Genomic DNA, 27,357 nt, shown 5'->3' with positions numbered 1-27,357 from the left:
AGTGTGGCAAGTTCTTCTCGATACATCAACAAGCTGTAGGTAGGTAGGTAAGGTAGGTAGCAAAATAAAATTGATTTATGGAACTGACTCAGTTTGGAGAGTAAGTAACGATTTCAAATGATCGCCTTCCCAAACGTCTCCCAGCCTTGAGTATCTATTTTGTTCCATCCCTTGAAAATCTTAAGTTGTACCACTCGATCTAGCCATCTGCCATCCCAGAGAGTGGTTTCCAGTGTCACTCAATGGTCCCATCCCATCTGTCATAGTACTTACCTCCAGACCTCGATCACTGGTCTGGTGATCTCCAGGAGCGTCTAGGGCACTGCTGTCCAATATAAAATGGCCATGATATTGTCCAGGCCGATCAATGAAGCATCCATCCTGAAGGCCATCCCCCATGCATCCTTTCATTCACCACTAGGGTGTGCGCAGCCCAATAGTAAATACAGATTATGGCTATGATCAATCCCCCTTCAAATGTAGAGCAGACACATTTGTCAGAGGAAATCCTGAGGAGCTTGTTGGCCCATAAATTTAAGAGCTCTGGATTTGATAATTACGATACATTGTTCAGCATAGAGAAGGGGACGTTTTGGAGGACATACAGCGGGTGTGGGAGGGCCATCATCTTATTTAGGGCCACCCTCTCCATAAAGTTAAGAGGCAGTTTGGTCCATCTGTCCAGGTTCTACTGAATTGTATGGGTAAGAAGTATAAGGTTCAGGCTCCAGGCCAGATCTGGCTTCCAGGTCTTGTGAATCCCCAGGTACTGGAAACTCAGATGGTGGACCAGGAAGGCGAGGTTAGGCTTCATCTCCCCGATCCCCTCTAAGAGGAACCAAGAGTGACGTAGGCCAGTTCACCTTCAGTCCGTATGCTGACCCAAATGTGTCTAGGATAGAGATTAGGCGGGGTCCAATTTCTTCTGGGTGGGCCATAAAGAGAAGGTGCATATTCAAGACAGGAGGTAGGGTGGTTTGACTCAGCCTGTGATAGTTTTCCATTGGCAACCCATCTGGACCAGAACGTCCGCCCGAGTTGAGATCTGATTGGGTGTTGTTAATCTCCTCCACAGTCAGGGGTTTGTCCAGCTCTTCCTTTTCCGTGGGCACATCTTTGGGCACAGGAAAATCAGCAATAAGTGGGGTGCGTTCCTCATCCTCCGGTTGTGGAAAGAGGGGAATTTAACAGACCACATTGCCATTGACAAGGAGGTAAGAAAGAGTTGTGTGCTCACACCAACCCTCTTTTCCTTGTATGTCAACAGAGTTGTTGACTTCTTCATCTCAAACGATGCCCCTATATCAACAGGGGGAAAAATTCCAACTTTACTTTTTGACCCATTACTTATCTCAAGAACACCAATGGCATTTTTCACTGGAATTTTTCATTATGGGTACTTAGTCAATGGTTTACTGGTACATCTGTATAATCTTACAAAAGCCTAGACAAGCTCACTCAGAATGCACTCCGTAATGTATTCCTGTTGTAATTCCTGTAGTTGTTTTTAAGAGTATGGATCTGTGCCTTGAAATATCCGACACCTATAACCTTTCTCTCGTCCCTTCAACCCCTGCTAACCTTGCTCACAGGCCAAGATCCAAGTGGGGCAGCCTCTTTCAGTGAGCTTCGATTAAAAACTGTTATTAGCCGAGAGATCCAGTTGGCTAGTGGGCTTGTTTCTGACCACCAGCATCTAAACTAGGAAATATAAACACAGCTACATACCATTATCTACTCTCATTGTATCCTCTGATTGGCTCTGGTCCAGCGCTTCTGATTAACAGATGAGATGAACTGCATTAGTACAATCATTTATTTGCTCTTATAATCCTCTCTAAACAATCCATAGCCACAAAACACTAGCTCGTATAGAAAGGTGGTGCTTGTAGTGATAGAGCGCGCAGGTCACCCAACCAACAGATTTACCATACACGTATCGGGCCCATATATTTCAATACACCATTATTTATTAATCGGGTGACCATACACTCTACTACCAGTAACCCAGTTCCTTCCTATATATTTCTATTGTACCCGACTTACCAATCCACCGTCACGGGTACCTAATGACCACGATGAATCAGGGAGCTAGCTGTGAAGAAAAGGCAGATACCAAAATACTTATACTTTATATATTCTATTTGTACTATAATAACCACAAACTCAGGAAGTTTCGAAAACCTTTATCTAGAATTCATCAAGCTCAGAAAATATGAGATTTACAACGAGCAGGCAATCGATAATCAGAATTACAAAGAGCACGTATCCATAAAGGAAATATATCAAGCTGATCATTTATGAATCTAAAGGGAGGTAAGAACAGGGAACATACTAGGCAGCAGTTTCAGAAATTAAACTTAGTTTGGAGAGACTAAAAGACGGGGAAGAATAAAGAGCATACTAGAATGACACAGTGAAATATTTCCCCATAAAGAGGAACTATAGATAAAATGCAAATAGACCATACTAATAAACTGGTGCAATTACTTGAATTTACTAAAAGATGGATGAAACAACGAACATCAGTATTTTATGATCTGGAAAGGACATGTACTCAAAGGATGGGTAGAAAATGGAACATGCTAGAATATCAATAATAACGTATTAGCTTTTCATTCAGTGGGTTTGCGAAAAAGCATGGAAATTCAATATATGCAAAGATATGTCTTTTTTGAAGCAAAAGACAGAAAAATAGAAAGGTGCAGTATAGAGTCTCAGCACTATATTTACCTAGAATGGTGTGAAGACTAACCCTGGCCACAGGTCAGTTAAGAACAGGAGGGACCCCAAAGGAAACCCGTCATCAGCAGGACAGCAGGTGCAGAATGGACAGCCCAGGACAGGACAGGAAACCCAGATTAGGTTCAGGACAGGACCACCAAGGCACGACCAGCACCGGCAGTTTGGAAGAAACGCCTGCGCTCCACCCTCTCTGCAGCTATCAGCCATAACCCCGATTGGGTTATCGATTTCCCCAGCAAAGTGCTCCGCCAGCACTTAAGGTTTAAAACCTCTAGAGTCTATGGAAAGTTCGGACAGAGAGCTCCGCAACCCTCAGTATCAAGTCACCTATTGAGTGCGTTGGGTCAGTGACAGGTCAGCTATTCAGACAAGTCGGACAATTTATCTAGCTAAACCTAGGCTAGTTATACTGTTTTCGGGTCAGTGTACCACCCCCCAAATGTTGCAAGTGTCAGAATCCCCAATTTCGATTGGTCCTCAAGTAAGATAGGTCAACACACCAATCATATTTTATTTCTACAAGCTCACATTTACATACTCTGGAACCGCCAATGAATTTGGGGTTTCCATGACCTACTCTACCGAATACAATGAATAAAATACATTTGTAACATTTTGCAGAACATTTCAGCTTCTTCTGCTAGGTGAGGGTGCATCTTCCCAGGCACATCTTGGCAGGGACCTTCAGTTGGCAAACTGTCAATGCCACCGGCAGAAGACTGTCATGCGTAGTACGGTAATTCAATATGGTTTCACGAGTGTCTCGCAGACCCTCAAGAACGCGGTACATGAAAAGTAAGCGAAAACAAATTAAAACACAGAAATAAATTAATACACTGTATACCATGAATAGCTACTCTATACCCCTTACTTTATAATATGTATAGCGTTAGGGTAAATGCAGAACAAACGACTTTGCCAAAGCAGCTTTGCAAGCACGGAGCATATGAGGAGACAAAGCGGCCATTTTAGCTGTATTGCGCATGAGCAAACATTTCCCACCAGAACTGCGAGTACGTCACGTCACGTGAGTGTGACTGATGCATGCGCAGAAGAAACCCCGCCAAGCAGCGGCCATTTTCAGTGGCAAGCGTATTAATGTTAGTAAACACATAGGCAAGCTTCACTGGGACGCCCAAAATGTCAGAATAACAGGGAAATTAGTAAGACAAACAGGTTGGATTACTTTGTTACATATTATCCGAGGTTCATGAATTCAAGCAAGTCGCGTAATATGCGAATCCTTGCTCCATCAGTAGCAGGTTGAAGTGTCCTAAAATGAACTAATCAATGATATGCAAAACTCTGAAAAAAATCCCTGGAACCCAATTAAAAAACATTGAGGATCTCCACTTGCAAAGTTGCACCCGTGAGTGGGTGCAGATATAAAACACTTTAAGATTCACAAAACGTACCTGAGGTGCAGATGGAAGCCTTTAGCAGTAGGCTTCCAAGCGTATTTCAGGAAATCTTTTGTGAATTGACTTTTTCATAATTTCTTTAGCATATATGTAGGCATAGTTGTATATGTTCAAAAACATCTACACTCAGAGGCGCAGGGGAGCCCCAACCCTTTAGGGGGGCTCATTTATCCCAAGGCCAATGAATATATGTGAGATAAGAGAGACTCATCACATTCTGTAGGGGACACACCATTTTGAGTTAGGCACGGGGGGGGGGAGGTGGGGGATGGAGTGGTGGGTCATAAATGAGTTTCAATGTCCCACAATCTCTAGTGTTTTAGGCCCTGCAAGTTTTAGCAGGGAATCCAGCCATTTCCACTTATATGTCGGACTTCAATGTAAAAATAACTTTATGAAGATGACCCATAGGATTATGGTATACTTTGGTTCATTGCTATTCTCAAGTACATTTAGCAGAAGAAATGTTGAACTACTGCACCTTTATGTTTTTTGTTTTTGTTTTTTTATTTCAGTAATGCTAGTAATATTAGTATTTTCAAACATGTAACCGTTTTCTCTCACCTGCAGTAAGTCAATATGTAGAACCTGTGCCCTTAATCCTGGAGTACAAAAGTGAGGGATTTACTTGTTAATCACTCTAGACAATCAAGTTAATGTTTTGCTGAAGAAATCATAAACTGCTGGAAATCTGTGACCTTTGCATTGATTACAAATATCAAAATACATGAAATCACCTGAGCAGATAAAGGGAAAGGAACTCTGTATTTCTCTGGCAGGGCGCGTTGAATAATTTGTCACAAATACAATAACTGGTGTTGTGTTATCTGTTTTGCAAAAAGAAGACTTGGCAAAGGATGAAAATCATTAAAATGTAAAGTAGCCTTGACACTTTTATAGATTAACTAAATAAAACGGCATGTCAGCTTTTATGCACCTTATTTTAGCCGCAGAAAAAGGGCTGAATTAAATGCATATGAAATGATTTACCTATGCAAGAAAGATGGTCTAAAGTATTGCTGAAATGTGGTGCAAGCCGTTTTACTGAGTTTGTGTTGTGGAAATGTTTTCCACCCCGGAGCATTATATAGACTGTGCATGTTTGTTTCTTTCAGAATAACACATAAGGGGAAGATTTTCAAACGTTTTGCACTGGGTTAGCGTCAACTTGCACAATATGTTTTTGGGGGAATTTACTTTCCAGCACAATCTTGTTTTGCGCAGGAAAGTACCCTTAAAGTCGCACGAAGGGGGGGTACATGGGCATTCCAATGCAACCACCCATACCTCTTATCACAAAACCCTATCTACAAAGAATTGTAGACAGGGTTATGCACCAAAAATTAATACCACTTCACAGGAGACGCTAACAGGATAAATGTTTTTATTTCTCCGTTATTTTCCTACTTTGCATGTGTGCTGCACTATGTGACCTTTTCACGGCATGATATTTTGTACAGGAAGGGTATCTGTCCTGTACAAAACCTATGCTAGATTCATGCATGCATTCTAGCGCTATGGAGCAAAGGTAAATAAGTGGCGCACAGCAGCTGAAATTAGCACTGGCACTAGGGAAAGGCAAGGAGAGAGCCATATCTCTGTGGATATGGAGCATTCCTGCTTCCTCCCAGTCATGCAACGCAGCGCAGCCTCTTTGGTCCATAATTCGAAATCAACCTGAGAGGCGTAGTCCCCCATTATAAAGGTATCATTTTTAGGTCCCAGAGACAGAGGAAGACGGATGTATGACGTTACAATGCATACTTTTACAACGCATACCTTTACAATGCATTTTTTACAACAAAACATCCATTACAACGCATTCCATTACAACACATGCCATTACAACGAATTTTTAAAAACTACCTTTACAACGCATTCCATTACAACGCATACTACCTTTACAACTCACCCCATTAAACGCATAACATTACATTGCATGTATGATAAGTATTGGATAGTGTAGGGGTAAAAATTACTATTCTAACTCCAGGGGGGTGCAACAGTAGGGCAAGTGTTGGATAGTGTAGGGGTAAAAATTACTATTCGAACTCCAGGGGGTACAACATGTTGGATAGTGTAAGGGTACTATGCGTTGTAGTGGTATGTGTTGTAGTGTCATGCGTTGTAATGGTTGCGTTGTAATGGCATGCGATGTAATGGATGTTGCGTTGTACAAGTTTCGTTGTAATGGTAGTGCGTTGTAAAAGTTACGTTGTAAAGGTTGTTTCCCGAGGAAGACTTACTGTTTCCAACGCATTAAATATATTCATGGCCACTGGAATTATGCAGCAAGAGAGGGCAAAATTATCTGCAAGGGTTAAGTAGAATATACAGCAATAAAAGGCAAATTATGTGGAATTATGTTCTACATTCTGTGGTAGTATTAATTCATTATTTTGCCATGTTTGTACTTGTTAACACTGTCTAGGCATTAGATGTGCCTCATTAGTACTAGCTTAATGACAAAATAAAGCAATAAACTACAGAAAGGTGACCAGTCAACCTTTGCCAAGGGCCTTCTACTGTGCTGCAACACGCGCCACCGTGTTTTTTGTAACTTTTGAACCATTTGAGCAAGAACCAACATTTGTTTTTGTTCAAATATGCAAATTATGAGGCAGGTGATGGATTATGTGGCACATCTACAATTATGCAAAAATCGTAGGCAGCCACACAATTGCATAATCCAGTGGCCCTGCTTATATTTAGAGTGGTCTGTGGATCAGCCGCTTGCTCCTGACTGAATGGCTTTGTTGCTTATCTCACTTCCTTACTCCTAAGTCTGTGGATTTCTGTCCTATTTTGTGCTTATACTGCACAGGAGCATTCCAGTCTTATGGTGTTTTTATAGGACGTAGTATCCTCCCACTAGACCTTGCAATGCAGTGCCTATGAGAAACTATTTTCTCCCCACTCTCTCTCTCTATCTCACTCTGCTCCCGATCTCCTTTTTGAACCGACCCCCTGCCCAACAATTGCTTTCCCTCTCCAGGAGTCTCATGCATTCAGGGGCTGCTCACAGACCTATTGACCGATTCTGATGAATATCAAACCAAAGATTTCTTGATGAGAATAAATGACTGAAAATGTACTTAACAGTCTAATTAATTTTATCATGGCAGATATGGGCAGTGCATGTGCCTCCTGGCCATTGCTTGCAATACATTATTCCAAGAGTAAAGAGAGGTGAGGTATCAGGGCACCACCTCTTCATTGTTACTGAAATACCATGGCCATTGGGGTGAACCAGGGTTGACGCCGCCAGTGTACAACTCTAGTGATTTCTGCCTCAGGGACACATGGCTGAATACTGTTCTCTTCAAAGAGAGGTGGAGGATTCTGACCAGCCTGGACTTTATGGCCAGGATGCGGCAGTCATTGCTTTGTTGCAAAGGAGCAGACGACAGTCGAAATACAGAGGCAGAGCGGGAGGCGGAGAGTGCCACTGGGACACAGCTGCACTGAGAAGAGGAAGTAGTCCTCAATAGAATCCGGAGTGGTGCACAGTAGGGAATGCTGCCCTGGAATATAATTGTGAGGTGAAGAGGTAGTAAGAGATATGTGCCGAAGAGGGATATGTGCACGTCACCACACAAATTCTGTTTGTTGGAGTCAAGGAACCTATGGGCGGCTTTGCTTTTTCCAATGCTTGGTCCTTATTCTCAGATTGCATGGGGTGATAAACAACCAGACACATGGGAGGGTGACAAAGGACAATTGGGGCTCAGGTAGTGAGAGGTAGACAGGATCACTATCAATTGGTAACATTGGGCAGAAGGGAAGACAATGTGGGGGAGGAATATCCAGTCAGTTGTGGCAATGGGGAAATGTTTGGGAAAAGGTTTGGGGAAGGTGGCATAAAGTGAAGCAGGCAATATAATTATGCCTAACCATTGGGGTGTCGAGCCTTTAATGAGACTGAGACAGTGAGTATATGTTGACCTTTCATAGTGAGTGTGTCTATTTCTACCTATAACTACTCTTGAAAGTGCCTTCAAATGGTTGATTGTGTTGGCCTTTATGTTCTTGCATTCTACTTACATGTCTTTGTGAATGACTGTGACTGTTACAGCTATACCGACATAAGACTGCACTACAGGTGATCTAAAGTGTGTATCCCTACAGGAGCTGTGCCAGTGATTGATGATGAATATTTATTTGCCTATGCCTACCGCTGATTTCAGAATGTGCCGGCTTTTGTGACAGTGACACTAAAGGGCAGGTATTGTCTTTAGAAACTGCAAAAAAACACAATACAAAGGCTGTTAAGAGTATATGTGAACTTTTTTCGTGTTTGCAAAACTGGTACAATGGAAAGTGATACCTTGGGAAAAGAATCTTTCTTTTAAAAAGTGTTGCCACTTTGATCTTTTGCCAGAGTTCCTTGGAGCAACCACATAATATCCCCGCATGGCAAAATTATGCATGATTCATAGATCACCCTACTGTATTAGGTCTCAATGGAGAGATGCTGAGACATTCCTCTGTGTTCTCCATTAATAAATGCCTGATATGCTTCTCTCTTCCACCAAACAGGGATAAGACTCTGCACATGAAGATTCGAGCCTGAGATGCAGCACTGTGCTCTCCTTGAACTTTCTGGACTGAGATACAGATCTCTATGATGACGGTCAGTGAGGTTGACTGTGACAGCACTCTCCTAGGGGAAGCAGGGCTAAGGTACTGCTCTCTGTGAAGAATTTGTGCTGAGGCACTGCTGTCCAAGAGAATGCAGGATTATATAATGCTATGTGCTACCCTAGGAGAGGAAAGTTAAAGACACAGGAACAGGGGCTTTATTACAGATGACTGCTCCAGCGCTAATTGTCGCTTTGCACCAGAGTATGTGCCCGCTGGCATTACAGAGGATCGGTCTGTAATGAGCCGTGATGTTGGCACAGACTTTGAATTCTTTGTTTATGTGCGGTTGCGTCTGTGCGCATATTGTATTAGCACTCAGATGCAAATGCACATAAACACAAACATACTCTAGCGCACAGTGACAATTAGCGCCGGCGCAGTCATCTGTAATATGGCTCCAGAAGTACTAAGCACTGGTTTCAAAATACTGGTCACAATTTGTGACCACTATTTTGTAACCAGTGTGGTAATTTGCAAACCGAACAGGGGGTGAGTGTTTGATTTGCTCTAACGCTACGTCTATCATCCCCTTTGGTATCGCTTTGTTCGCCCTAAGTTGGCAGGGTATGCCCAGACGTTGATTCCTGGCTGATGAGGATTGTGAATCCGAAACCGGTCCCAGGATGCTGTTTCCGGTCCAGGGAAAACATGGCTTGGCAATTCGTGCTGGACTGTTCCCATGAGGCACAGGGTCAGACTGATTAGCATATGGCCATGTCTGAACTGGGGTGGGGAGTGAGCCAAAGAATGGTGATGAAGTAAACCCAGATCAGTTGACTGGGGGTGAGTGTTTGATTTGCTGAAACGCTTCGTCCATCATCCCCTTTCGTATCGCTTTGTTCGCCCTACGTTGGCAGGGTATGCCTAAACATGGGTCCCTTGCTCACTCTACCACTGGATTCAAGATTGCTGGCTGATGAGGATTATGAATCTGAAACCGGTCCCAGGATGCTTGTTTCTGGTCCAGGGAAGACATGGCTTGGCAGTTCGGGCTGGACTGTTCCCATGAGGCACAGGGTCAGACTGATTTGCATATGGCCATGTCTGAACAGGGGTGGTGGAGTGAGCTAAAGAATGGTGATGGATTAAACCCAGATCAGTTGACTGGGGATGAGTGTTTGATTTGCTCAATAGCTTTGTCCATCATCCCCTTTGGTATCGCTTTTCAAATACCAAGCCAGCTTTTGGTCGTATACCTAAATTCTCATTTGGTAATGTGTTCCCGAATCACAATTTCGTGTCGTACATAAGGAAAGGTCGTTTTGTCGTCGCAAAAACCCTGATTCTGCCAATCTGACTCTTAGCAACCACAGAAAGGCTTTGTACATCTAGACCACATGTCTTTTTAACACCTTGCGTGCTCATGACGAGCTCAGCTGGTCATGAGGCACTGTGGCGCTGTGCTCGTCATGACCGGCACGGCACTCACACGTGGGATAATTCCCCTGCTGTGCTGAACGTTCTATGTAAACGGGCATGGTCATGAGGAGCTCAGGTCGTCATGAGCACAGCGCCACTGTGCAGCGTGACAAGACGAGCTCGTTACAATCACCGTGGCGCTGCGCGTGGCCCCCCTGCCCCCAGCGCCGCGGGGGAATTAGCACCACCACGAAGGGGTTAAGAAGTCACAGGTCTGAAGGTGCTCTCTTAATGGAGGCTGGGTTGTGGAACTGCTTTTTGCAAGGAAACAATTTTATTCACTACTTTTCACTAGGGATCAGGGTTGAGACACCACTCCCCATAAGGAGGTAAGCTGCACAAGGCACTGCTCTCGGCAATGAGGCTAGGTGAAACAAGGCTCTCTATAACTTCAGTTCATCAGAATAAGGCAACAGCAAAAACCACAGCCCTGAAAGTGCTAGGAGGTTGGGGAGGACACACAGCCATTGGCTAGGAAGTAGGAGCAGTAAAGAAAAGGGAAGCGGGACAGACAGGAAGAGGAGAGAAAACAGCTCATCATATGCATTGCATTGCAGGTCTTGCTTCACAGATAGAAGGGCATTTCATCCAATAAAAACATTGTGAGCAGAAAATGCTCCTGAATAGGACCAGCACAAAAACAGGGTGACAAGCCATCGAATTAGGAACATTCATAGAATCTGTAGTTTATAGCGCTGAGTCCAAAAGACGATGTCACCAGTAATCCAATAAGGTACAGGATCTGCCACCTGATGTCCAGATTCCACCCAAAGCAGATCATTTATAAAATGGAGTTCCCTTGAGACGGGACCAAGCCTCAAGTAGCACTGGTTTGATTCGGATACAACTCTTGCAAGCATCGAGGCTGTCCTAGTTTCAGCATGTTGACAGTCCTTGATGTGATGTTCCCTATGGGATATGTCTGTGTATATGATGGCGAAAAAAGAGAACTTCGACCAACATAATGGGCATATGAGAAACCTCTTTCAGAGCAAAGTGTGGGTGGGGCCGCATGTGTATCACCAGCTTCAATTAAAAAAATATAAAATTAAAAAATGCATACATAGAATAGTAGATGTATACATGGTTTGGGCAAGCCTTCTTCGTCCATTAGTCTGTTCTAGTCATTCACATTTTACTTCCTCCCACCTCAGCAAGCAACATGGGCAATGGGACAGCCCGCTTCACCATTCTTTCTATTTATTGTATTTGACACGAGCTTGCATTGATAAATTATAATATTACGCTTGCCTAAACCCGACCTATTAGCTTTGTCAATGCTTGCTTAAAGACAGGTTTTAGATACGGTTTAAGAGGCTTGCTTGGTTTTGCGTAGATCGGTCCACATTTTTTTGGATCGTATGAGGTTTGTGATTCAAGACACCTTTTAAAAATATTCTTATATCAGTGTGACGCTTTCGTCGGGTAAAGCAGCATTTTTTAAAGAATCGCTCTGCTTATTAGCTGCTTTGTATTTCTGACAGACTGACTGTGATTCATGCATTCTAACAGGTACAATCTTTTTTATTTCTTTGTATTGTGAACTCAGTGCTCACAATAAAGATTGATTAATAATTGCTGAATGCTTGCTTCTTGCTCGCAAGGGCCAGAGGTCACATCAAATGCAGCATTTCCAATCCTGGACAAAATGCCTGCCCGCATTTGACCTGATGAAATGTGGTATGGGATTTGGAAGACGGGAGAAACTCATCACCTGATATTATTACTGCCTTGGACCTAAGCCCCTAAGTACCGAGGGACGTGCTTGTTTCCAGCACGAAGAAAAAACCCTGTGTTGCTAATTTACACAAAGTGAGAGAAACAAAATCGCTTTTTTTCTTTTTTTTTTAAACAAAAAAAACGTTCTTTGAATAGCGCACTGGGTTTTAATGCTGGGCAGGTGCGTATTCTGGAATGCACGAGAAAAGATGCCGGGTGCCCAAGCAAATTGCCTTGTTGCCTTCTTTCGTAGTCATCCTTTATTTACATTATGTTTTAGTGTCCTTTAAGAGGTTTGTTTTCTTGGTTGATGCTAATTCATGTTCACATGAAATGTTCTCAAAACTGCAGTCTCCAGGCGAGCCACGAGCGTCTTACATCTGTTTTAGATCTGATGTTTTGTCTCTTGAAGCACCTCCTAATGTGAAACTCAAGCTAAAAATGTACATAGTGTTCTCTGAAAATGAGTGCTCGCAGCAGCCACCCAGAGTAAATGGAGAATCAACCTGACTGATCTCAGAGACGTGTTTTGAAGCTTTCCTGGAATAGGCAGATTATGTCCATGCATCCCACTCTTATTTTATACAATATCAGCTTGCCATACCCTGACAGTATGTGACAGACTAACTAATAGCGCTATCCACGTAAAGAAGATATGGTATCCTGCGAATAGTAGCACAGCATAAGAAGTGGACATTGTAGGCATGGGGTTAGCATTTTTATTTTAGATGGTATGACAATCAGCCACAAGTGAAACCAAGTGCAGACTCTTCAAATTACCAACACACTTCCAAATAGACACCGGGTTGAAACTAATAAACAAAGACCAAGTGGTCGATAGCATACATTTGATATCTATGGCCTTCCTAGAAGAGAAACTTTGAGCCACTCTACAGTGCTCACAGGAATGAAAATATAGCAAGGGGTTGGACGCTGAGAACCTGCCAAGGCCTAAGGTTGCAGCTGACATGGTATTTTAATGTGGAATAATGGATCATTGGATAGACCAACTAGACCTAGTCCAGGAACAAGAACAGGTCAGAAGCCTAACCAAGGGGCAGATATTGCAGCAAGGATGAGTGTGTTATCCGGAATGGTGGTGGGAAGAAGAACAATGTGTTGCCAATGATGCACAAGGCGGGACAATTATTTTAGTGAAATAAGTGAGTGGATGTATAAAGACTATTACGGTATGCCTGAAGAATGACTCTAGGAGATGGTCCCCCACTCTGCTCCCACCTTCCCCAGAACAGTGATCCCTTTGCTGCCAACTATGCACTTTGGGAGTGTAAACAAGGATTCAGTTTGAAAACCAGATTTGTTAGTAAATACGGATCTGGCCTGTGGCAGAGTTGTTTACTCTGTAGGGAAATAAGGCCTAGTGTTGTTGCAGATCATTGGAAGTTTGAAGTCTGCTTAAAAAACAGAAACGTTTTAAAAGAGGCAGATTTTAGAGTATTAAGGGAGAACTGTTCATTTTATACAGCCAAATGTCACACTGTAGAACGAAGCTTAACAATACAGGCATTACAATAGTGTATAGCAGTTAGTTTACTGAAAATATAAAACGAAATAAATGTTCATAGTTTTATAGGAAACTGTACCGTAAATATACAGCTACTAAAAGAGCAATGTTTAGAATCTGTAACGTTCAAATTATGCAAGCAGTTCCTTTGGGAGGCAATTCAACCAGCGAAGAATAAAGTGTAGTGTTCAAATACCAAGCAATACACCATGAGTCACCAAGGATTTTAAGTTCATCTTAAAGACCTCGAGGAGGCGTTTATGCGAATCTCAGGAGGGAGTTTTGGAGTTCCGTATTCCAGGAGCACTGCCAGAGAACAAACGTGAGCTGTTTTTGTTTTTTGTTTCTTTAACCTGGGCAATTCTCCCAGTGAAGATTCAGCACTCCGGAGAGAAGATAAAACCCAGCTAGACTGAGTTTTGGGCAAAGTATTTGAGGTGCCAGGATGTAAAAGCATTGGGCTTAATGCAGGGTACTTTGAATAATCATGCTTGTTTGGAGTCAGTTGAGGGGTATGAGCGCGGAGTGAGGTGGTCAAAACTCTTCATTCCTGTGGTCAGTCTTGGTGTAGCAAAGAGAGTTTTCAGCAGTGGGACTCGGTTTGTTTTAGGTATTTCAGTCAGTACGGTGTTACCATAACCAAGTCCCCCCCAAAAAAAAGTCGAGATGAACAAAGAATGTACCACATTTTCGAAGTCTAATGTGGAGTGGAAGGTTTGATTTTTATTGAGTAGTCCAGTTTGTATTGAGCACTCTTTGTTATGGTATTCGCATGAGCTTGGAGGTTAATATCTTAAGGTTGTAATGCTTATGAGGATCATTCACAGCAGTGCCGGACTGGCCATAGTGGGCACCAGGCAATCCCCCGGTGCGCCGCATGGGTGGGGGACGGTTGAAGGAATATAAATTCGATATCATATAATGTTGTCTTGACGTATCCAACATATATATATATATATATATATATATTACCTACTGGCGGTCGCCAGTAGGTATATATAGTTAGGATTTTTTCTCTATGGGATTTTTGAAAATTCTATGTCTAATAACTTTGGCGTTTGTGGACGGAATTGGCTGAAATTTTCAGGAAAATGGAACATTTTGTTTCTGAGCAGCCACTGAAAATTTGGGGGGGGTTTGTCAAGGGGGGGCTGAGAAAAAAGGGGGGTCCCAAAACGTGTTTTTAACATTGAGTTTTCCATAGGGCGGTTGGCCTCACTTTTAGCCCGAACGGCTGAATGGATTTGCACGAAACTTGGCAAAATTGTAGGGACTGGTAGCCCGATGTGCCTTTGCTAGGTCTCAATATATGTGCTGCAGTGGATTTTGAGAAATTAACGTTCAAAAAAAGATATATATCTGTAACAGCGGACCGGGCAGCGCTCCAGTTCGCGTACTTTTCGCGTTACAGAGCTTTGTGAAGCGAAGCTGATTGGTTCTCCGGCGTCTGTAAACATTCCAAACAGTCCGTAGCGGCCGCCATCTTGTCTGTCGGTAGGATCGAGAGACAAGAGGAGGCCAAAGCGAAGGGGCAAATGACCATAAGGGGGCATAGTAGATCCTCCCTGACCCCCTAGGTTTGATGTGGAGGTTTTAAAAGGGCCCAGCGGGGCAAAAAAAAAAAATAATAATAATAATCGAACGGCTGAATGGATTTGCACGAAACTTGGCAAAATATTAGGGACTGGTAGCCCGATGTGCCTTTGCTAGGTCTCAATATATGTGCTCCAGTGGATTTTGAGAAATTAACGTTCAAAAAAAGATATATATCTGTAACAGCGCTCCGCTTCGCGTACTTTTCGCGTTACGGAGCTTTGCGAAGCTGATTGGTTCTCCGGCGTCTGTAAACATTCCAAACAGTCCGTAGCGGCCGCCATCTTGTCTCTCGGTAGGATCGAGAGACAAGAGGAGGCCAAAGCGAAGGGGCAAATGACCATAAGGGTGCATAGTAGATCCTCCCTGACCCCATAGGTTTGATGTGGAGGCTTTAAAAGGTGGGGTGCGCCCGGTTAGCGTAACGGGAAGCGGACTGGGGAGCGTACTACAAGGAATGAAGAATGATTGACTTTTAACTTATTGTATGTTTATAGACTTTTTTAAAACTTTTTTTTCTGCTGAGTGACGTCTCGGCCTATCTTCACGGGATGCAGTCCCTACCATCTCGGCGTTTAAGCCCAGGGGGACCGGTAGTGTGGGAGAGATAACGGGGCATATTATCAAGGGGGTTTATCTCCGCTTTTTTGGCTTTAAAAGCCAAGAAAGCGGAGATAAAATTAAGAAAGCGGAGATAAAATTATCTCCGTATTACCTAGCTGTCGCTAACACCAGTTAGCGACCGCTAGTAGGAGATAGCGACTATCTTGGGCCCCACTTTGCATGTCAGTGATATTTATCACTAATGACATGCAAAGTGGGCATGCCAAGATGTTAGCGACTGGAAACAGTCGCTAACATCGCTATCTCCTATTACCAACTTTTGGAGATATTCGCGCTAAGCGCGAATATCTCCAAAAAGTAACACCTGCCCTGAGCAGTTCTTAGCCATGTTATCCAATGGGAGGTGGATAACATGGCTAAGAGCATTAGCTCGGTAATGCATGAATATCGCGGACTTTTCAGCGATATTAATGCATTGCGGCCGTTTTTTATCGCATTTGCTATAAACCTTGATAATAGCAAGGTTTATCTGCGATAATTTCTGACGATGCTTAGCGGTAAAACATTTGTTGCTAAGCATCGTTAGGGTAAATATCGCTTAACTTTGGTAATATGCCCCAACGTCTGTTAACGTTCGATTCGAAGGAAATCAGGAAGTGTTGAAAAACATTGTCTGCGCCATCTTGCCTTTTTTCAAATGCCACACTTTTGTCGTGCACGGCAGCCATTTTAGATGACTTGACCAGACCCACTCTCTGCACGCTGTCGATCCTTAGCATGGCTCCCCACCCTCGCAAGCATCTCCCCCAGGCACTGGTCACCCCCGCTCTCTGTCTTATGCATGGGCAATAAACCTCCCCCCATCTGCGCTGCTCTTCCCTGAGAATCACACCCTGTGCCCGCCCGACACCTCCCTTTCGCCCTATTCACTACCGCACCCTCTGACACTCCTCTTCCTCTGTGTCCGATTGTCCAGGCCGGTCTCAGGCTATCAGCTAGCCCTGCAGATGTAGTTTATGGCCCCAGCTGTAAGAATTAACCCTCTTCAAAGGAGTTATAGTAGATCAAGGCCCACACCCGATGAGATCCGTCACACCACACGCGTTCCTACTATCTGAAAACCATCCTGTATTGTGATTGGGGAGGGGACCGAGCCTGAAGCGGAAGATTCCAGGGATGACTCTTTGTACATCAAAGTTTTTAAAATTATGTGTCACATTAAAAATATATAGCACTCCAACAAAGTAGTAGGATTATAAAACTTTAATAACTTATAAATATATACAACAAAACAAAAACAGTAAAAACATTTAAACATTTTTAGGGAAAAAGAAGGAAGTAGCGGTCGGTTGTGCGAATAGTCCCAAGGCAGCATAACGTCCAGATTTCTGGACGGCACCCAGGTGATGTTGCCTGGGTGCCGCACTGATTTCGGTATCCGGCGTGGGGCGTCGCGGGGGGTGGGTCATCAGTAGCGGTCTGTTGTGCGAATAGTTCCAAGGCAGCAGAACGATGGCACCAAGGTGATGTCCAGTATGTTGCCGCCCTCCGAATAACGGCGTGGGGCGCCCCGGGGGGGGGGGAGGCGGCGTGAACGGGCCTCCCCAGGTGGAGCCTCGTCTGCTGTAGTGGGGCGCCCCTTTACCGTTTCAGTTGCCATTCCGTCCGCTTTTGGTCCACTGTGTCAAAATCCGCAATTCAGCTGAGTTGCCGCCCTCCGAATAACGGCGTGGGGCGCCCCGGGGGGGGGGGAGGCGGCGTGAACGGGCCTCCACAGGTGGAGCCTCGTCTGCTGTAGTGGGGCGCCCCTTTACCGTTTCAGTTGCCATTCCGTCCGCTTTTGGTCCACTGTGTCAAAATCCGCAATTCAGCTGAGTTGCGCCCACTCTTGCGGTGCAGCAATAGGCGGCTGTCACAGGACTCTCAAAATGGCGGCAGGCTCTTTCCTTTTTGGGCCTGGTCCACTGAAATGGCCCTGGGACACCTTGGAAATCGGACGCTTGTCTGCTAGGTCTTGGACCCCATTCTTGAAAGCGTCCCCTCCGCCTTGAGGATTCTACAAAAGTCTTGGGGGCCCCCGACTCCTGTAGGCTTCCGGTGGGGAGCGGCTGCCATGATTGCTCGCGGAATGACCACGACGGAGCCACGAGATGGTGGTGCTTTCATGCTGACGCCAGCTTCAGTCTGAAACATCCAGAAACAAGGTGGGGCTTTCATCGTTTGGGAAAAAAAAATAGTTTTCATCCAATGAAAAGTGTTATTTTTAGGTCATATGATCAAGCCTTCCATCATTAGGAAACCAAAAGTAAAATGAACCAATGAAAAGTTTTATAAACAAGTCACATGACCTGTTATGCGGCATAGGGTATAAAAAGCGTAGAAAATCCGTTGGCACGTGAGGCGGCGTCAGTAGCGGACCGATGTGCGAATAGGCCGAAGGCAGCACAACGCGCCAAGATCCGGATGGCACCGAGGTGGTGTCCAGCAAGTTGTCGCACTGGTGTGGCCATCCTACAATGCTGAAAGTCGGCGTGGGGCGCCCCGTTGGCCTGTGAGTTCGCGTCAGTAGCGGACCGATGTGCGAATAGGCCGAAGGCAGCACAACGCTCCAAGATCCGGATGGCACCGAGGTGGTGTCCAGCAAGTTGTCGCACTGGTGTGGCCATCCTGTGCGAATGGGGCCAAAGGCAGCGCAACAATATTTTCTGAATAGAAGACAGCACAAGGCGCTGAGATGCCAAGATCCGGATGGCACCGAGGTGGTGTCTAGTAAGGTGCACTGGTGTGGCCATCCTACAATGCTGAAAGTCGGCGTGGGGCGCCCCGTTGGCCTGTGAGATGGCGTCAGTAGCGGACCGATGTGCGAATGGGGCCAAAGGCAGCGCAACAATATTTTCTGAATAGAAGACACCACAAGGCGCTGAGATGCCAAGATCCGGATGGCACCGAGGTGGTGTCTAGTAAGTTGCACTGGTGTGGCCATCCTACAATGCTGAAAGTCGGCGTGGGGCGCCCCGTTGGCCTGTGAGATGGCGTCAGTAGCGGACCGATGTGCGTATGGGGCCAAAGGCAGCGCAACAATATTTTCTGAATAGAAGACACCACAAGGCGCTGAGATGCCAAGATCCGGATGGCACCGAGGTGGTGTCTAGTAAGTTGTCGCACTGGTGTGGCCATCCTACAATGCTGAAAGTCGGCGTGGGGTGCCCCGTTGGCCTGTGAGATGGCGTCAGTAGCGGACCGATGTGCGAATGGGGCCAAAGGCAGCGCAACAATATTTTTGGAATAGAAGACACCACAAGGCGCTGAGATTCGGTTAGCACCGAGGTGGTGTCTAGCAAGCTATGCAGCTGAGTTGCGTGCGCACTTGCGGCGAATAGGTCGAAGGCAGCACAACAATGTTTTCTGAATAGAAGACACCACAAGGCGCTGACATTCGGTAGGCACCGAGGTGGTGTCTAGCAAGTTGCCGTACTGGTGTGGCCATCCTACAATCCTGCTCCGAATAACGGCGTGGGGTGCCCGAAGGGGGGGGGGAGGCGGCGTGAACGGGCCTTCCTAGGTGGAGGCTCGTCTGCTGTAGTGGGGCGCCCCTTTACAGTTTCAGTTGCCATTCAGCTGAGTTTCGGCCGCTCTTGATGCTACAGCGACAGGCGGCTGCAAGAGGACTCTCAAAATGGCGGCCTGTTCTGGGACACCTTAGAACTCGGACGCTCGAATTTTTTTTCCTTTCCTCTACATGCAAAAAAAGGTAAATGCCCGGGACGTTACACGCTTCATCTGCCACGATGTACTCTCCAGAGGAACCGAAAAAAAATATAGTTATGGTAACTATACCATGCATCGTCATATGGAGAGGTGGCACCGATTAATTATAGTGCTGCATAAAAGAGAAATTTGGAGGAGAACCCCCGACCTGCCAGTACATTCATCAAAGAAGTGGCACTGACAGCATCAGAGGCAAGGGAAACGGTCCCAAATATTTAGAAGAACTTTGGAAAGATTAAAATGACATGTTTAGATTGTGGCAAATTAATTTCATGTGGACAGATGAGTGTTACTCTAATAAATACAGCATATGAACATCATCATAGTCGATGGTTGGTAGAGACATTTTGACTATATCCTGGACCTGCCCGTCCTCGCCCAAAATGGCGCCGGAATAAATGGGACTCGTAACTCCTTGTTGTGTACTGGTTGCACAACCTTGATATCACGAGATACGTATGCAGTTTTGAAGCACATGGCGGGCGGGGACGAGAATAGATTGAATATTTCGATATCCCTATTGATATTAAGTTCTGATGTGTTATTGATTACTGTACTATTGAAAGTTCGAATTAACGTCACCCATGGTACTTGCCCGCAAATGTATATCTAGATAATTTTATTGTAAGTGGCCCTGTCGTATTTTAATTATAAAATGTACGTCCACCGAATCCGCAACGGTTAGACACTTTAGTTCTTGCAACCTAATGGCCCGCCCGTTACGTTCCTCTACAGTGTAAATGTCTACTCATCATATATGATTACAGTTTGCTCCGTGGCCGGCCCACGTGGTTATAGGCCCGTATTTGTATAATGACATTTTCACAATAAAGGTTTTTAAAAGAAAACATGGTAGTAGTATATACATTGGTAAAGTTTTTAATAATAGTCACTGTTTTCGAATCAGTAAAAGGCAAGTGAAATAAAGCAGTCCAATTACATGAAGGGTAAAAGGTATAATACGCAGGAACGCAGTAAAGATAAATGGTCAAGGGCTGTTGTGTTTTCTACTCCTGCAACATAAAGTGATCGATAAGAATCTGATATTCAGGCGTATCGGCGACTAAGACAGCAGGCCGACCCTCTTTTGCTCAACGGCTCCGTCATGGGACGAAGAAACGCCCTTTTTCTCGAAAAAGGAATATATTTTACTTGCAGGACAGTTGTAAATTTTCCGGGAAAGTACATCAGCCTGGAACATTATAACATATATTTAAGAAAAAATAATGTTCGAAAGCATCATTAGAATAAGAAAAGTAAAATGAACCAATGAAAAGTTTTATTAACAAGTCATATGACATGTTATGCTTACGTTACGCGCTGCGCGTCGCGCCCCGGATCACTTCCGGATGCGCTAACGCGGCGCGTCATATTACGCGACAACGCAGGTCTAGAATATAGTCAAAATGTCTCCACCAACCAGCGGTCAGAACACAACCCCTTTCAGCAGGCTAAATAGTTCTGTTAAATGACAACAGAAGGGACAGGCAACAAGAACCATCAGTCAAAGAGGGGAGGGCTAGTTCTTCTTTACCGGGTCACATTGGGGCGCTACCGGAACTGATCGAATTGGTAGTCTACAGTGTTTCTGGATGTTTCAGACTGAAGCTGGCGTTAGCATGAGAGCACCACCATTTCGTAGCTCCGTCGTGGCCATTCGACGAGCAATAATGCTAGCCGCTCTCCACCAGAAGCCTGCGGGAGTCGGGGGCCCCCAAGACTTTTGTAGAATCTTCAAGGCTGAGGGGACGCTTTCGAGAATGGAGCCCAATCTCTAGCAGACAAGCGTCCGAGTTCCAAGGTGTCGCAGGGCAATTTTAGTGGACCACGCCCAAATCTGAAGAGCCGGCCGCCATTTTGAGAGTACAGTGGCAGCCGGCTATCGCTGCACCGCAAGAGCGGGAGCAACTCAACTACATGGTGAGCGAGACGCTGTAGTCGAAAGAGCGGGCGGTAAACAGCTGAATAGCGGAAGAGGCACAGTGTAGCAAAAGCGGGCGGAATGGCAACTGAAATGGTAAAGGGGCGCCCCACTACAGCGTGTCTTTAGGTGAAACGGATTGTGGGACAAGGTCAAGAATGGAAGAGTTACCAAAAGGCAAAAAGTTCCGCTTGATCCCGGGAGCCGGCCACCTATGTCGGGGGCGATCTCAGGCTACACCAGGAGAACACGACTTGGGGAGGGAGCCGGAGCCAAGCGCCCCCTCCGAGTCCGCGCCATCACACCGTCCCTCGGGGGCCTCCGTCAAGCGGTTCAGGGTGGCACCGCATTACATTGTTCACAAATGCAGTCACGTCCTCAAACAGTCCCCACTTTACTTTGACAATAGTGAAGCTGAAGCAAGTGCAAATAGGCTTCAGACAGTGTTACAAGCACTCCTCAAAACTTTGAACCATCAGAGTGCATGAGTTTCATGCTCGATCGATTGAGCTAGCCGGATCGGGCAACAAAAAGTATAAAATAGTTATGTAAATAGTTGTTTAATAAAATGTTTTACCCTGTTACTTTGCTGGTGTGTTGTATATATTTTTAATATTTGCATAGAGTTTATCGTTATTTTGGGCGGGGTGGGTGGCGGAGCCGAGCTGTATTGCAGCCATCATGGTGTGGAGTTCAGTTCATCTCAATAGTTTCGTGTTTGTCATGAGGGGTTGTTCCTAATGTTTCTATTTTAGCGAGGTCAAAAAGAGATCCCATTAGTGGCCTACTGATTTTGCTCGATTCCTTTTGTTTTTTTACACGATTTTTCGCTATCTGCAAAGACTAAACAGAGTATTGCGACTCTGTGCTTGTTTGTAAATAGAGAATGAACCAAAGAGAACCAATTCTAAAACAGTAAATGCTTGGATAACAATCAATCAAATGGAGAGAGAAGCAGGCACGACGGATTACAACGGGGGCAAAGGCCTGCGTTAACTACCCTTCACTATCTGCAAAGAGAGAGTACTCCTAATAGAAATGAGGGGGAGGGGGGGGCAGCATTCAAAGCAGATCAGTGTGCATAAACACGAAAACGTTTTTACTTACCACGTACTTGACATTCGACAGCTTATGATATTTGCTATTAAAAAAACATTGAAATTCACTGAAAAAACCATAGGTTAGAGACCATATATAGTTAGGAATTAGCATTTAAAAAACCTTGAAAATTCACTGAAAAAACCATAGGTTATAGACCATATATAGTTAGGGCTTAGCATTTAAAAAACATTATTTTACTCACACAAAACCATTGAAATTCCATATATAGTTAGTTGCACTAACTATATATCGCGCACCCGCAATCCACTGCTGATGATGTCACATATTACATCATTCATGACATGGTCAGTGACATCACTGATGACATCACTGATGACATCTCAAATGACATCACTGATGACATCACTGATGACATCTCATTTGACATCATTCTTGTGCTAATACGATAAACCTCTTCAGACTCTAATATAACCTTAGATACACTCAGTGTATACAGACACTCACACACTGTCACTCATCCATGGAGTTACTCACACACCTAGTCAGTCATGCAAAGAAACAATCTCACCTCCATTTCCTCAACTATACAGTTATACACACCTTACTTATTCAAACATATACTAACACATATTTACTCTCTTATACAATCCCTGATACAAGTTCACAATGATCCATACAGCCACTCACACATTCACTAGCTCTCATGCACAGTTATTTATATATGCCAACTCTCACATGTACTTTGTTTTACATATGTACTTACTTTGACATGTAGCACTGAGATATCCATTCACTCACCAATACACTCATGCACACAGTCAACCGCCCATACAGGTGTTTCCACATGCACTCTTGAACTCATACACCTAGTGAATCAACTGCTCACACATCTATGCACAGAGTCACACACCTCCCAGCCACCCCCACACAAACTCAATCTCCCATACAAATACTTGGGCAACCAATCAATAACACATATAGCCTCTCGTATAGCTAATGATCAACACATGCAGCAGTTTACATCACAACAGACATACTGATGCACACATTCAGACACTTTAGTCACTAACCCATGCATTTAGTACGACACATTTATTCACTCACTCATACAGTCAGTCACGCACCTACTAAATCCTTCATCCAGACACTTATACATCCACTCATTCTTCAATATATCAAACATATTTAAACTTTACAGAAACACACAGTCACTGGATGATGTTATCAGTGATGTCATTTGAGATGTCAAATGAGATGTCATCAGTGATGTCATCAGTGATGTCATTTGAGATGTCATCAGTGATGTCATCAGTGATGTCACTGACCATGTCATGAATGATGTAATATGTGACATCATCAGCAGTGGATTGCGGGTGCGCGATATATAGTTAGTGCAACTAACTATATATGGAATTTCAATGGTTTTGTGTGAGTAAAATAAGGTTTTTTAAATGCTAAGCCCTAACTATATATGGTCTATAACCTATGGTTTTTTCAGTGAATTTTCAAGGTTTTTTAAATGCTAATTCCTAACTATATATGGTCTCTAACCTATGGTTTTTTCAGTGAATATATATATATATATCAATGTTACTTTATGAAATCCCCTTGTAAATACACTCGACCCAAGTATATCCTAAGAAGTGGGCCCAAACTGAACAAACCCCATCTTGGTTTTATTTCCCAGGGCCTCTTTCGTTAGTTAGGAAAACACATGACATGCTGCTGAGAGGAGAGCCTGAAAGGTCGGCCTGGGCTATGAACAGACCATTGATTCTAACTTAGGAAACTCAAGGTCGCATCTGCCTTTCTTGTGGGATGAGCACAATCTTGTAGGCGCTATATCTGTACTCCCGTGCACCAGAATGAAAGGGAGGCACCTTTACTGACCTACCCCCGGAATAGCTTGAGCTGAGTTTCGAATCAATCAGTTATGCGTTATATGGGTTTTACTTTTGGCTTCATGAGAAGTGGTACTTTTCTATGTGCGGGGTTTTCGTGAGGTATGCTGAAGCACTGTCTTGTATGTAATCCAGGAGTCTCCTCTGCACACCTTTGAGAGCTGTAACTAGAGGGAGGCTCCCCTATATAGGGCGCTTTTACAAAATAAACGATTGAACCTTCTCCATTGCCGATTGACTTATTCTTGGTAAATGAGATATATGGGCTATTGGTAAGTATAGCGCTATGGTATATTTTTTTGGGTACATCACGGTTGTGGGTATAACGTAAAATGGGGTTGTATCCAAAGGTACTTCCATCTACCTGATTGCATATGTTTGGAATATAATGTGTAGAATTGTTTGTGTAGTAAAAGTACTCCTACTTATTAAAAGAAAAAACACTGACTGGACAATGATTTATTGATTGCTGTGTAGCAGTGAGCAGGGGTTACTAGCCAACACCGCCTCCCCTGAGTAGAACTTAGACTGCTCTGCTCCGCTTCCATTAGAGAGTGAAGTGGGACAATGGGGTATTTGTTCCTTGTAAAAGACAACTGTGGACAGTTGTACCTGACCCTTTCTGCAGAACCGCGCCACATTTTTACCTTCCTCTGACTTGTTTTGCTAAACTGTTTTTGTTGGCTTTTATAACTCTGTGTACTTCTCCCTACTAAGCAGTGGTAAAGTGCTCATGCTCCTTCCCGTAAACATGGTAACATTTGTCTACACCTTATTGGCACAATTATTTTTCTTGTAAGTCCCATGTAAATGGTACTATCTGTACTCAGGGCCTGTAAATGAAATGTTACTTGATACTGCTGGGCATCAGCACTCATTGTGCCAGCCACTAAATTAACAATTTAAAACAAACATGTGTGAGGCATGCCACTGCAGCCAGTTGTGCAGTTTTAAACTGATATTTCCACTGGGCAACATACACCTTTGAAATGCCGAAACCTTCCATTTTATTACTTATAAGTCACACCTAAGGTTGGCCCTAAGTCTCAGAGGTCATAGTACATGGTATTTAAAAAGTAGGACATGCAGGTTTAAGTTTTACATTCCATGGCAGTGAAAAATTCTTCAAGTCTTTTTTCACTGATGTAAGGCCTGCCTCTCCCATATACTAACACTGGATTTGCTTATTACACAAGCGGTGCTAACTTCAGATTGGGAAAAGACAGAGAAATTCTGTTTACACTCAGTAAAGTTGGATTTTAGGTCACTATTCTGAAAACGTAACTTGTTGGTATTTTTCTGCCTAACTTAAGGTGCCTTTCTGCTAGTATCATGGTTCACATGACTGTGAACAGCTCTACTGTTGGGGTTTGTGTATTACTTTCAGTCATGGCAACGAAGAAGGCCTACATGTGAGGGAACTGGTCCTTCCTGACAGGATGGCTGGGGATGGGTTGTAACCTGCCCTGTTTACATTTCAAGTGGTCCTGCCTACTATACACAAATGAACCTGACATGAGCCCTGCCCTTGCCTTTGTCACCCTATGCAGTTTGAATCCAGGATCAGGGGAAGGGAAAGAACTAACCACAACCAGTTTTGGGGGTAGGTCAGGGAATTCCCACATTTCGCACCAGGTATAAAAGTAAGACCTTCAGAACCACTCATAGAACACTCCAGGGCTTGTGGAAGATTCAAAAGAAGGACTACCCTGCTGCTGCTGGAAGGACTGCCCTGCTGCTGGAAGGACTGCCTGGCTGTCTGAAGAAGGAAGATTGGAGATGCTAGCCTTCACCAAGAGTGATTCCAATCGCCAGTTGGCTGACCTCCTGTGTGAGCTACAGGGACACAATAAGTAGCCAGAGGCATCCCTGCAGCTGCCCAATTCACTAGTACCATCTGAACCTACCTGGACCTGCCTGAGCCCTGCTGCTGGCCTCTGCTGGAGTGAGACTTGATCCCCAAGATGTGCCCCCAGGCCCTGAATCCTTGGCTGGCATCCCTGAAAAATCCTTGAGAAAAGGTGAAAATCCTAAAGTTTAGGATCTTAGTTTGGCGGCTGGTGTAGGAGCATCTAGAAACATGGAATGACACTCACAGACCTGGTGATGAGCCATTACTCCTGACCAGAAGTCAACTTTAGAAGTTCATTAGTACACCTCGACATAACCTTCTTTGTCCACTTCTTACCAGAGGGTGCTGGATAAATATGGTGGCAGGAAAGCCCCAAACAGCTTCTAATCTGACCCATGTGCCCCCACAGAGAAGGAGAGTGAAAGAACTGATGCAGCTGATAAAAGAGCAGGAGCTGCTGAGACATTGTATACTAAATAAGTGGACAAGAGTCTCAGGTAATGCTTATTTACTATTCAATATCCCTGCAATTTCTTTCTTAGTAGCAGTCTGGAGCAGGCCAGTGTGTGATCGGTGTTACATGCTGTGCAGTTTGGAGGCAAGCATGACCCACTCTCCTCCTTGCAGCTGACAGGGAAACACTTTCATGTGACCACCTAACTCAAGTCCCTTGTAGCGGTTACACACAGAAACGCCACCTCTCACAGATCAGGTGTGCCTTGTAGGAGCTTACAGTTGGTAGACTTCACAGTGGTGGCTCATACCTAAGGGCACTGGGGCTCTGCCCTTCCTTTTTTCTACTTTCTTGCCGTGAATGTGCCTTTGCATGTGATGGCCTGCATGACCCTTGCTGGAAGTGAGGGTCAGACTGTCAGGCAGTTTTCATGGAACCATTGAGAAGTATGTATGTGTGTAGTATAAAGGATTTAGTAGGACTAGCCCATATATAGCCCTGCCCTGAAGGCTGCTCTGCCACACGTACATGTTTGCAGCAGCATTGCTGATAAAGGCAGACCAGGCCTTCGGTACTTCAGATTGTGGATGTCAGTCCTGACCAGTCATCCCACCCTTTCACAACCCTTTTGCCACATGATCGCATTTGGTGATGCAGTGCACGCAACGAAATTAGTTTTATTTATTTATATATTTACTTACCTGTAAAACTCCATAATTCATACATTACTACCCCCCACCCTGCCCCTCCCTCTCCCCACGTCACCGCC

The sequence above is a fragment of the Lissotriton helveticus genome, chromosome 6 (assembly GCF_964261635.1).
Source record: "Lissotriton helveticus chromosome 6, aLisHel1.1, whole genome shotgun sequence".
In the NCBI taxonomy this organism is placed as follows: domain Eukaryota; kingdom Metazoa; phylum Chordata; class Amphibia; order Caudata; family Salamandridae; genus Lissotriton; species Lissotriton helveticus.
This window is presented reverse-complemented; position numbering follows the sequence as displayed.